Source organism: Pongo pygmaeus, chromosome 16 (assembly GCF_028885625.2).
Source record: "Pongo pygmaeus isolate AG05252 chromosome 16, NHGRI_mPonPyg2-v2.0_pri, whole genome shotgun sequence".
Lineage (NCBI taxonomy): Eukaryota > Metazoa > Chordata > Mammalia > Primates > Hominidae > Pongo > Pongo pygmaeus.
The window spans coordinates 63,204,242-63,217,354 of record NC_072389.2 but is presented as its reverse complement, the minus strand read 5'-3'; positions in this window follow the sequence as shown (position 1 = coordinate 63,217,354).

Genomic DNA, 13,113 nt, shown 5'->3' with positions numbered 1-13,113 from the left:
ATTTTCATTTTGCGCTGGGACCCCAATTATGTAGCCAGCATGGGCCTTTGCTAAAATTTTTCTTCTCCAGAAAGCCTCTCCTCCTTTCCCTTTTCTCTGCCACTTCCCAATCTCTTCCTGTCAAAATTCAACTCTTATTCTTCAAATCTTCATTTAAACATCTCATCTCCTACAGCTTTCCCTGGTCCTTCCAGAAATGATTGCTTCCATAGAATTGGGTAGCTATGAGGTTACTTAGCAAGGTAATTTGGTATAAATTCCCATTTCCCTTAATAGGTGCCGATCAAGTTTCTTGGGGGCAGGGATAGTAAGGTTCTTCCTGCCTGCCCTGCAGCTCTTTGCACATCTTGTCCTCCACTGGTCCTCTATGAGCGTTTGAATTGAGAAGGCAGCAACATGGGCATAGAGACAAGGTGGCCCAGGAAGTTTATCTCAATTAATTGTAGTTCCCACAGTCAGTGGGTATCCCTTCCATTACTCCCAGGTTGCTTCAACAATAACAAATTGTGGCTTTGTTTTTCAGTGCTAGGGGAAATCTTTGTCAGATAACTCCAAGATACAAAGGTTTTATTTCCACAAAAATTCAAGATGATCTACTTCTATAGACTGAATTGCATCCTCCAAAAATCCTTTGTTGAAGCCAGAACTGCCCATGTGACTGTATTTGGAGACAGACTCTTCAGGAGGTAATTCAAGTTAAACAATTTCATAAGGAATGGGGCCTTGCTGTGATATGATTAGTGGCCTTATAAGAAAAGATGCAAGAGAGTTCCTCCTCTCTCCCTCCACCACAAAAGGACACAATGAGAAGGCAGCCATCTGCAAACCAGGAGGCAGATCCTCACCAGGAACCAGATTGGTCTGCACCTCGATCTTGGACTCCCCAGCCTCCAGAACTGTGAGAAATACTTTCTGTTATTTAAGTCACCCAGTCTGTGGTGTTTTGTTATGGCAGCCCGAGCAGACGAATATACGTATCAATCTTCCACTGTTTATAGTACAAATTGACATGGAAAAAGCATTTTCCCAGGTAAAGGTAGCTATCTATGACAGGAAATTTCCTCAGAGAATACACAGAAGGAGAGAACACTTGACATTTTGTCATTGCATAGATAATTATAGTTGTTAAGTTAGGAATAGCCATAGCTAAAGCAGTGTTTCTCAAAGTGAAATGCACAGGTCACCTACACAAACATACTAAATTAGAGTTTCTGATTTCAGGGTCCCCAAATATGCACTTTGAACCATCACCTTAATATGTGAAAAGCACCAAGTCAGAGCCTTAGAGGGAAATACAGACAGTGAAGACACTGGATGGAAATGCTGAGGTCATGACTACCTTATAATTAAGAAACTCTAATACCAGAGGCAATTGACATGCAAACAAAAGGAGTGTAGAATAGCAATCATGAAGATATCAGCAAAAAAGAAAGAGAACACTGGAGACAGAGCAGGGAGAACTGCCCTCCCAGCCATTCTTTGATAAGGGCTTCACTAATAATCTAATGGGAGGGGATCAAGATGACACCAGAATCATACTGTCATCAGGGCTGTGTACACTGCTGTATATAGACGCTAAGTGAGTAATGAGTGGATTTTACATAATACAAGCAGAGTAAGACTATACATTCTTAGTTTGTGTCTTCTTTTTTTAAGCTTATGAAGACCATACATAAAATACTCATTTGGGGTATTCAAAAAAATTGCTGTGCACTGGGTGGCCCTAGCTTTCCACTGTGATCTTGACCCTGGACCTTAGGATGAATAGACCAAATACATCTTGCCTCATAGACATATTCCTTTTATTGTATATCACAGGGTGGCTTTTACCCTCGGCCAGGCACCATGCTAGACACTGGGGACACACAGGCAAATTAGATGTAGTCTTTGCCCTGGATCATGGAGAGAGGGAATAAAATGGAAATGCAACACCCACGGAGATGGATAGCCCCACCCAATGACCACTGTGGGATAGACGCACAATCCCCAGCTTAACGATGGTCTAACGCATTATTTTTTACTTTATGATACTGCTAAAGCGATATATATTCGGTGGAAACTATATCTTTGAGTGCCTATACAATCATTCTGTTTTTCACTTTCAGTATAGTCTTCAATAAATAATATGACATATTCAATACTTTATTATAAACAGGCTTTGTGTTAGATGATTTTGTCCAACTGTAGGCTAATGTTTAAGTGTCCTAAGCATGTTTAAGATAGACTAGGTTAAGCTATGTTGTTTAGTAGTTTATGTGTACTAAGTGCGTTTTCAACTTGTGGTATTTTCAACTCACAGTGCGTTTATCAGGATGAAACCCTATCATAAGTCAAGGAACATCTGTACAGCTACAGTGACTCTGCAGCATGGGCCATACACATCTACCTGCCATAGTTAATTAAAACACACTTGTTGAGAATTATTATAACTAAATACAAGGCAAGGACCTGGAGTAAGAGAGGCAGGCAGGCAGCCAGCCAGGCAGTTTCTCATGTCAGCAGCCTATCCCAGAGCTCAGAGGAAAACCAACCAAATTAGAGACTCCCAAGGAAGCAGCTCCTAAATTACACTTAACAACTGGCCCATCATTTCGATTTCTCAAATTTGGACATTACTAGATTTTGGAGGAAAGATCGGGGGTGACTTGCAGTACTGTGGTGCTTGTGTTCAAGTAATTTAGTTAACAATGGCTCCAAGTATAGTGATGCTGGAAATGCGTATATGCCAAAAAGAAATGCTTCCTTTAAGTGAAAAGGTAAAAGTTCTCAACTAATGGAGAGAACAAAAAAAATCATAGGCTGAGTTTGCTGAGATCCACAGTAAGAATGGAGCTTCTATCCATGAAATTGTGAAAAAGAGAAAATTCATGCTGGTTTTACCATTGCACGTCAGACTGCAAAAGTTACAGCCACAGCACGTGGCAAATGCATAAAAATGTAAAATGCATTACATTTGCAGGTGGAAAACATGAGCCAAAAATGTGCTCCAATTGATGGCAATGTGTTGCACCAAAAAGCGTTGAGCCTATGTGAAAATTTCAGCAAGGAACAGGGATCCCCTGAACTGAGTGATACCAAGCCATTTACTGCAAGTAAGGGATGGTTACACAGATTCAGGAATAGTTTTGGACTGAAAAATATGAAAATTACTGGAGAGGTTGTATGTATTAAGGAGGAAGTTGCTGCCACATTTCTGGTGGAAGTGAAGAAATTAAGGGGAAAGGATGCCATCCAAAGCAAATCTCCAATTGTGATGAAACCAGGTGCTTCAGGAAGATGATGCTCAATAAAACCTACATTCATGAAGTGCAAAGGAGGCCCCAGGCATAAAACATGGAAGGAAAGATTAACTCTGGTGCTATGTGACAATGTTGCAGGGCATATGATAAAGCCAGACATGGTATACAAAGCAAAGAACACATGTGCTCTCAAGCACAAGAACAAAAATTATCTGCCTGTATTCTGGCAACATAATCAGAAAGTATGGGTGACAGACATCTTATTTATAGAATATCTTCACCAATGCTTCATCTAAGAAGTAAAAAAAAAAGTACTGAGAAAACAAACGGTTAGAATTTAAAGTTCTATTAGTAATAGACACTGCATGTAGCCATCCTGAATCTGCTATGAAAATGAAAATGTAGAGGCTATATTTTTAACTCCAAATACGACCTCACTGCTTCAGCCCCTTGACCTGGGCATCATTCTGTTTGTCAAGGCCACACACACTCCCCTTCTATTTGGTCACAGTTGAGCAGCAACTGATGCAGACCCTAATCTGGACATAATGCAGTGATGGAAGTCATTTACTATTGCTGATGCAATAACATTCATCAGAGCTGCAATGGATTAATTAAAAACAGAAACAGTAAACGCCTGCTGGAGGAACTTATAGAGTGAAGTTGTGAATGATTTTAAATGCTTCCCAGGGATCGATGGAGAAGTTAGGAAAATCATTCATACAGCAAGACGAGGTGGTGGAGAAAAATTTGCCAATATGCTTGATGTGGACAGGGAAGAACATACTGAGGGTCATCAAGATGTATTTACAAAGAAGGAATTGCAAGAACCTGTTGAATCACCTTCGGAGGAAAAGAAAGATGAAGAAGAAACTGGATCACAGTCAGCAATGTGGACATTAACTTTTCCAAAGTGTTTCCAATTGCACAGGCATTAAGGGACAAAATTGTGGAATGCAATCCAGTCACCTGTATGATCAGGATTACAACCTCTGCAACAACACTATGGTGAGTTAAAAAGACAGAAACCACAACCTCCAATTATAATGTTCTTCCAAAAGTTTTCAGGAAAAAAAAAATCTTCAACTATTAAGGATCCCCAACTATTGCTATTCTCTGCTCCTGACGTCCAACCTTCAACACCAGCATAACTCGATGAGCCAGAATCACCTGAAGCAGATGATCCTCCTCCTGAGATGCCCAGATGGCCAACAGTAGCGTAACACTGTGTCACCATGTCTATGTCCTCCTCCTCACTTCATCTTGTCACATAGGTGACATCACAAGAAGAAGGGTGAGTACAGTACAAAGAGATATTTTGAGAAAGAGAGAGGCTGCATTCACATAACTTTCACTATATTGTTATGATCATTTTATTATTGTTGTTTTCAATCTCTTACTGGGCATAACTTATAAATTAAACTTGATCTATCCATGGCTTTGGGCATCCACTGGGGGGTCTTAGAATGTATCCCCTGCAGATAAGGGAGGACTACTGTACATATCAGAGATTTGGGGAGATTTATAAATCTGAGAGAGGCAATGATGGCAAAGCACATGAGGTGTGAACACAGCTTAGATTCAAACTCTGCCTTTGGCATTATTAGCTGTATGTTCCTACTTATCTTTTTTGTGCACAGTTCTCTCATTGGTAAAATGCGTCTATTAATATCTGCCTCAAAGAGTCATTTCGTAAATTACATCAGAAAATATATGAACTATGTATAGAATTAAATCAGAATTTACATAAAACACAGAAGCTGGCACAGAAGTCTTCAGCATACTATCCGTTCACTCCATTAGCATTGTCATCTGTGTCTCCACACTCCTTTCAGATTCCATACAACTCTGAAAGTCTGATTTTCCTGTACTTGCCTCATCATCTTGTGAAACAATTTCCAAAGTATAGATAATGCTCATGCAGTGTAGAGGGGGGAGACTGGGAAAAGTGAATACCCCAAAACCTAAGCTGGTGATCAGTTTCATGGACTAGAAGTGAGAAGATCCCATTTGGTGGGGCCATACATACATACACAGTCATTGCACAGATCTGAAAACACAAAGCCTATGGAGAGAATTAAATGAATTCAAATTGGAACAAGGAAAAGAGTTCTCAAAATAAGAATGAGTATTTAAATGAAGACAGAATATTGTCAGAGAGGTTCTCTGGATGAATCTATTGAGCACTGCCGAACGAGAAATGGCTCAGCCATTTTTATGCACAATTATTTATCAATTCACTATAGAAATATTGTACAACTGCTATAAGAGCAACTGAAGATGAAAATGAAATATTCTTACATTTTTTACTTTCCAGAGTTTCCTAATTTTTATGCCATGAACTTCCTGGTGGTGTGATGAAGCCCATGAAACTACATCTTAAAATAACATTATTAAATATATAAAATAAAAGATGTGGTATGATAGAATCAATTACCTTCAAGTACAATTATTAAATTTTTTTAATCCAGAAGAACTAAATTTGTGATATAGTATTATATATGCATCCTTCATGTGTTAAGCAAAAACAAAATCTAGTGGCACATCTAATCCCCTAGAAGTACTCCAATAATGAATGAGCATAAATGATATTTAGAAATACCTGCAACTGGAACCCTTTCTTATACTATGTACAAATATCAACTCAAGATGGATTAAAGACTTAAATGTAAAACCTGAAACTATAAAAACTCTGGAAGATAACCTAGGAAATACCAGTCTGGATCTAGGACCTGGCAAAAATTTCATGACAAAGATGCCAAAAACAATCACAGCAAACACAAAGATTGGCATACAGGACCTAATTAAACTAAAGAGCTTCTGCACAGAAAAAGGAACTATCAACAGAGGAAACAAATCTACAGAGTAGTAGAAAATATTTGCAAACTGTGCATCCAACACAGGTCTAATATCAAGAATCTATAAGGAACTTAAATAAATTTACAAGCAAAAAACAGGCAACCCCATTAAAAAGTGGGTAAAGGACATGAACTGACACTATTCACTATTCAAAAGAACACGTACATGAGGCCAACAAGCATAGGAAAAAATGTTCAATATCACTAATAGAGAAATGCAAATCAAAATCACAATGAGATACCATCTCATACCAGTCAGAATTGCTATTATTAAAAGGTCAAAAAATAACAGATGCTGGCAAGGTTATAGAAAAAAGGGAGCACTTACACATTGCTAGTGGGGATGTAAATTAGTTCTACCATTGTGGAAAGCAGTGTGATGATTCCTCAAAGAGCTAAAAACACAACTACCATTCAACCCAGCAATCCCATTATTGAGTGTATAACCAAAAGAATATAAATTGTTCTATCATGAAGACATATGCCCCCTTGTTTATTGCAGCACTATTCCCAATAGCAAAGACAGAGAATTGACCTAAATGCCCATCAACTGTGGACTAAAGAAAATGTGTACACACCATGTAATACTACATATACATAGTACTACACACACACCATGTAATACTACACAGCCATTAAAAAAAAAAAAAAAAAAAAAGCAAGATCACGTCCTTTGCAGAAACATGGATGGAGCTGGAGACCATTATCCTAAGCAAACTAACACCAGCACAGAAAACCAAATACCACATGTTCTCACTTATAAGTGGGAGCTAAATGATGAGAACACATGGACATAAAGAGGGGAACAATAACACCAGGGCCTACTTGAGGGTGGAGGATGAGAGGAAAGAGAAGATCCAAAAACTACCTGTCTAGTAGCATGCTTATTGCCTGGGTGACAAAATAATCTGTACACCAAACCCCCGTGACACGTAGTTTACGTACAAATTTGCACATGTACCTTTGAACCTAAAAGTTTTTTTAAAAAAAGAAATACCTGCAACAACTGGAACATTCTATGAAAATATCTATTATTTTGATTGGTAACAAAACCACAGGTAGTGTTCCTAATGCTGTGGCTGGTTACCCATATTGATAATGAAAGAAAGTGATAACTTTTAGAAGAGGTTGATTAAAACAGTTTTTTGTTTGTTTGTTTGTTTTATTTTTTTTTTTTGCAGGAGGGTCATTTGAGTCCATGGATCCCCAGGTCAAGAAGCCTTGCTCTGGGCAAATTAGGCCAGAGGGAAGGAGGAACTCTTCTTTGCCATATGCTTCTCCATTGCAATCTTCTCCAGCATCAATCTTCTCCTCATTAATATCCTTCATGATTTCTCAGAATTTTCTTTGGACTTTCAGGTCAACCAAAAAAGCAACATCTTTCCCACAGCAGTCCTGAGGAAGCACAACATATTTCCCACAGCAGTCCTAAGGAAGCACATCTTTCCCACAGCAGTCCTAAGGAAGCGGAGGCCTTGGCAACCGCCACCATTCCTTCCTCTGGAGTCAGTATCTAATCTCTTTCTATTGCTTTGCCTAATGTGGACAAATGGTGTCTGGTCCACCGCATCTCCTTGAAATCTTTGCTCTCTGTGGCTACTGCTGATATTTAGCATATTTTCGGCATTTGAGAAGAGAGCTCTGAGGAACAAGATGCTTATCTGCCTTGTTCTTCTGTGGGAATCTCAGCAGCCACATATCTGGGGGACTCCATGCCAAGAGGAGAGGTTGGACCATCTGTCTCCAATGTAGCAAGCGTGAGGATGCTCAATATTGGCTCTCCAGGAACCAGCTATCTCCTCTGATGCTCCAGACCCCCTCCCACTATAATGGACTGTGGCCCTGGTTTTCCTGTTTGCTTAAATACCTTTATCATAAAGAGACAACTTTGAGGGCAGACCACATATGGCCATGGAGTATGGCTGGGGTATCTGTAAAGGCATTATCTTCTGCTGGTTGACCTTCTCAGAGAACTGTATTGCTCTATGACTCTAGGACTCATTTGCTCCTAACCCCCACCCCAAGCATCCGGAGTCCCAGCTGCAGGGAGCTTGTGGGTCCTGACCAGAGGCTGCATGCATGCCCAAGACTTCCCTTTTATCCAACCAAAACTTACACACAACCGCTGTTCAGTTTTCTCAGGGGTCTGCTTTCAACTTTCCAAAGTGAAACCTGATTACATGATATAAGATGAGGTGTGAGGTGATGACAGATGGTCAGGCACTGGGTAATTTCCCTCCTCACACTAAATTGGTGGAGAAAATGCCCCCAGTTTGGTTGCGTAAGACACACCAGTGGTAACATTCAAGAACAGACCAGCAGGGTTGGGGGAAAGACGAAAAATAAAGGAATATGCCTGACCTATAATTAAAGATAATCATGTAATTTATCATCCAAACCAGAACAACTTTGAGAGTGAAAAGTGGCTCTATTAATTTCCCAAGACAACAGCCATAAACCAAGGTTTATGATGACCTTACCCTTGGAAGGGGCTGAATGCACAAATTTCTGTATGTTCATATGAGTTTTTCTGGGAACGGTTAATATTTTTATCATACACAGAGAAGTCTGTGATACATAAAGGCTGGTAGCCACTAGTGTATATACATTTAGAGTCGGGTGGCATAGCGGAGTCAGAAGAGGGATTAAATCTTCACTCTAGAACTAAAAAGTATGTAACCTCAAGCAAGTGACTTGCCCCTTCAAGCTACTGTTGACTCATTTACGAAAATGAGGATAATACCTGCTTTGCAAATATATATATATAAAAGGTCTCTATCTTCAACTGATGTTCAAATGTATATGTAATTAATGTATAAATATTGTTTTCCCCTTTATTCCCTTCCCTCTAATACTTTTTCCCTCTGATTTCTGTGCATTGTTAAACCAATTACACATAATTATATCTAACATATAATTTATATATTACATAATTTAATTATAATTTATAATATATAATTTATACATTGTGTAATTTAGTTACATGTAATTGTTACATAATTATATATACAATTAAATTACATAAAGATGATGTTGCCATCCTAACACATTCTTGCCCTTCTTCCTTGTTTCTATTTTTAATGTCCTAATCAGTCTGCTGTAATTTTCCCTTCTGCATTTACTCCCCACTCAAGATAGAAATCACACATTTTTCTTTATTTTCATAGCACTCACAAGAGTCTGTAGTGTTGATGTAACATGATGTATCTTGTTTTTATGATATATGTCAATATATTTTAATTAAAACTACAGTAGACATATTTTCTCTTTTGAATAATTTCCTGAGACTCATATCCCAACATGAAATTAGAGTTTTCAAAGGATATAAACATGATTACTGCTCTTGATGTGTGGAACCAAATTGCTTTCACAGAGGAGTTGGATTAATTTACACTGCCCCAGCTTTTTATGAGTGTAATTAATTTCACTCTAACCTGTTCAACATGGAAATTATTTTAAGTTTTTAATTTAACTTCACTCACAAACTGGTGCCTTGACTTGGTTTAACTTGCATTTCTTTTATTTTTTTTCTGTCAAGACAGAGTCTCGCTTTGTTGCCCAGGCTGGAGTACAGTGGCACCATGTCGGCTCACAGCAACCTCCACCTCCCAGGTTCAAGCCATTCTCCTGCTTTGGCCTCCCAAGTAGCTGGGATTACAGGTGTTCGCAACCACACCTGGCTAATTTTTCTGTTTTTCAGGAGAGAGGGGATTTTGCCATGTTGGCCAGGCTGGTCTTGAGCTCCTGGCCTCAAACGATCCTCCCACGTTAGCCTCCCAAAATGTTGGGATTACAGGCATGAGCCACCACGCCCGGCCTAACTTGCATTTCTTATTATTACTAGCAAAGTTGAATATGAATGGCTTTTCATATGTACAATGTTAACTTTCCATTATTAAATTTATTTTGTCCTTTCCCCATTTATCTGTTGATTCTGATGCTTTTATAAATATGGGCTTTTACAGATATTAGTCATTAGTCTTATTTCTTTATTTTCCTTTTCTTCTGTTTATTCCTAATTATAAAATGTTTGTTGGTTTCAAAAACACATATTTATATTAAAAATAGGGTCTGGCAGCCAAGACGGCCGAATAGGAACAGCTCCAGTCTACAGCTCCCAGCGTGAGCGACGCAGAAGACGGGTGATTTCTGCATTTCCATCTGAGGTACCCGGTTCATCTCACTAGGGAGTGCCAGACAGTGGGCGCAGGACAGTGGGTTCAGCGCACCGTGCATGAGCCGAAGCAGGGCAAGGCACTGCCTCACCCGGGAAGCACAAGGGGTCAGGGAGTTCCCTTTCCCAGTCAAAGAAAGGGGTGACAGACGGCACCTGGAAAATCGGGTCACTCCCACCCTAATACTGAGCTTTTCCAATAGGCTTAGGAAATGGCGCACCAGGAAACTACATCCCACACCTGGCTCAGAGGGTCCTACGCCCACGGAGTCTCGCTGATTGCTAGCACAGTAGTCTGAGATCAAACTGCAAGGTGGCAGCAAGGCTGGGGGAGGGACGCCCGCCATTGCCCAGGCTCGCTTAGGTAAACAAAGCAGCTGGGAAGCTCGAACTGGGTGGAGCCCACCACAGCTCAAGGAGGCCTGCCTGCCTCTGTAGGCTCCACCTCTGGGGGCAGGGCACAGACAAACAAAAAGACAGCAGTAACCTCTGCAGACTTAAATGTCCCTGTCTGACAGCTTTGAAGAGAGCAGTGGTTCTCTCAGCATGCTGCTGGAGATCTGAGAATGGGCAGACTGCCTCCTCAAGTGGGTCCCTGACCCCTGACCCCCGAGCAGCCTAACTGGGAGACACCCCCCAGTAGGGGCAGACTGACACCTCACATGGCCAGTTACTCCTCTGAGACAAAACTTCCAGAGGAACAATCAGACAGCAGCATTCGCGCTTCACGAAAATCCGCTGATCTGCAGCCACTGCTGCTCATACACAGGCAAACAGGGTCTGGAGTGGACCTCTAGCAAACTCCAACAGACCTGCAGCTGAGGGTCCTATCTGTTAGAAGGAAAACTAACAAACAGAAAGGACATCCACACCAAAAACCCATCTGTACATCACCATCATCAAAGACCAAAAGTAGATAAAACCGCAAAGATGGGGAATAAACAGCAGAAAAACTGGAAACTCTAAAAAGCAGAGCGCCTCTCCTCCTCCAAAGGAACGCAGTTCCTCACCAGCAATGGAACAAAGCTGGATGGAGAATGACTTGGACTAATTGAGAGAAGAAGGCTTCAGATGATCAAACTACTACGAGCTACAGGAGGAAATTCAAACCAAAGGCAAAGAAGTTAATTTGAAAAAAATTTAGATGAATGTATAACTAGAATAACCAATACAGAGAAGTGCTTAAAGGAGCTGATGGAGCTGAAAGCCAAGGCTCGAGAACTACATGAAGAATGCAGAAGCCTCAGGAGCCGACGCCATCAACTGGAAGAAAGGGTATCAGTGATGGAAGATGAAATGAATGAAATGAAGGGAGAAGGGAAGTTTAGAGAAAAAAGAATAAAAAGAAACGAACAAAGCCTCCAAGAAATATGGGACTATGTGAAAAGACCAAATCTACGTCTGATTGGTGTACCTGAAAGTGACGGGGAGAATGGAACCAAGTTGGAAAACACTCTGCAGGATGTTATCCAGGAGGACTTCCCCAATCTAGCAAGGCAGGCCAACATTCAGATTCAGGAAATACAGAGAATGCCACAAAGATACTCCTTGAGAAGAGCAACTCCAAGACACATAATTGTTAGATTCACCAAAGTTGAAATGAAGAAAAAAATGTTAAGGGCAGCCAGAGAGAAAGGTCAGGTTACCCACAAAGGGAAGCCCATCAGACTAACAGCGGATCTCTTGGCAGAAACCCTACAAGCCAGAAGAGAGTGGGGGCCAATATTCAACATTCTTAAAGAAAAGAATTTTCAACCCAGAATTTCATATCCAGCCAAACTAAGCTTCATAAGTGAAGGAGAAATAAAATACTTTACAGACAAGCAAATGCTGAGAGATTTTGTCACCACCAGGCCTGCCCTAAAAGAGCTCCTGAAGGAAGCACTAAACCTGGAAAGGAACAACCGGTACCAGCCACTGCAAAATCATGCCAAATTGTAAAGACCATTGAGGCTAGGAAGAAACTGCATCAACTAACGAGCAAAATAACCAGCTAACATCATAATGACAGGATCAAATTCACACATAACAATATTAACTTTAAATGTAAATGGACTAAATGCTCCAATTAAAAGACACAGACTGGCAAATTGGATAAAGAGTCAAGACCCATCAGTGTGCTGTATTCAGGAAACCCATCTCATGTGCAGAGACACACATAGGCTCAAAATAAAAGGATGGAGGAAGATCTACCAAGCAAATGGAAAACAAAAAAAGGCAGGGGTTGCAATCCTAGTCTCTGATAAAACAGACTTTAAACCAACAAAGATCAAAAGAGACAAAGAAGGCCATTACATAATTGTAAAGGGATCAATTCAACAAGAAGAGCTAACTATCCTAAATATATATACACCCAATACAGGAGCACCCAGATACATAAAGCAAGTCCTAAGTGACCTACAAAGAGACTTAGACTCCCACACAATAATAATGGGAGACTTTAACACCCCACTGTCAACTTTAGACAGATCAATGAGACAGAAAGTTAACAAGGATACCCAGGAATTGAACTCAGCTCTGCACCAAGCGGACCTAATAGACATCTACAGAACTCTCCACCCCAAATCAACAGCATATACATTTTTTTCAGCACCACACCACACCTATTCCAAAATTGACCACATAGTTGGAAGTAAAGCTTTCCTCAGCAAATGTAAAAGAACAGAAATTATAACAAACTGTCTCTCAGACCACAGTGCAATCAAACTAGAACTCAGGATTAAGAAACTCACTCAAAACCACTCAACTACATGGAAACTGAACAACCTGCTCCTGAATGACTACTGGGTACATAACGAAATGAAGACAGAAATAAAGATGTTCTTTGAAACCAACGAGAACC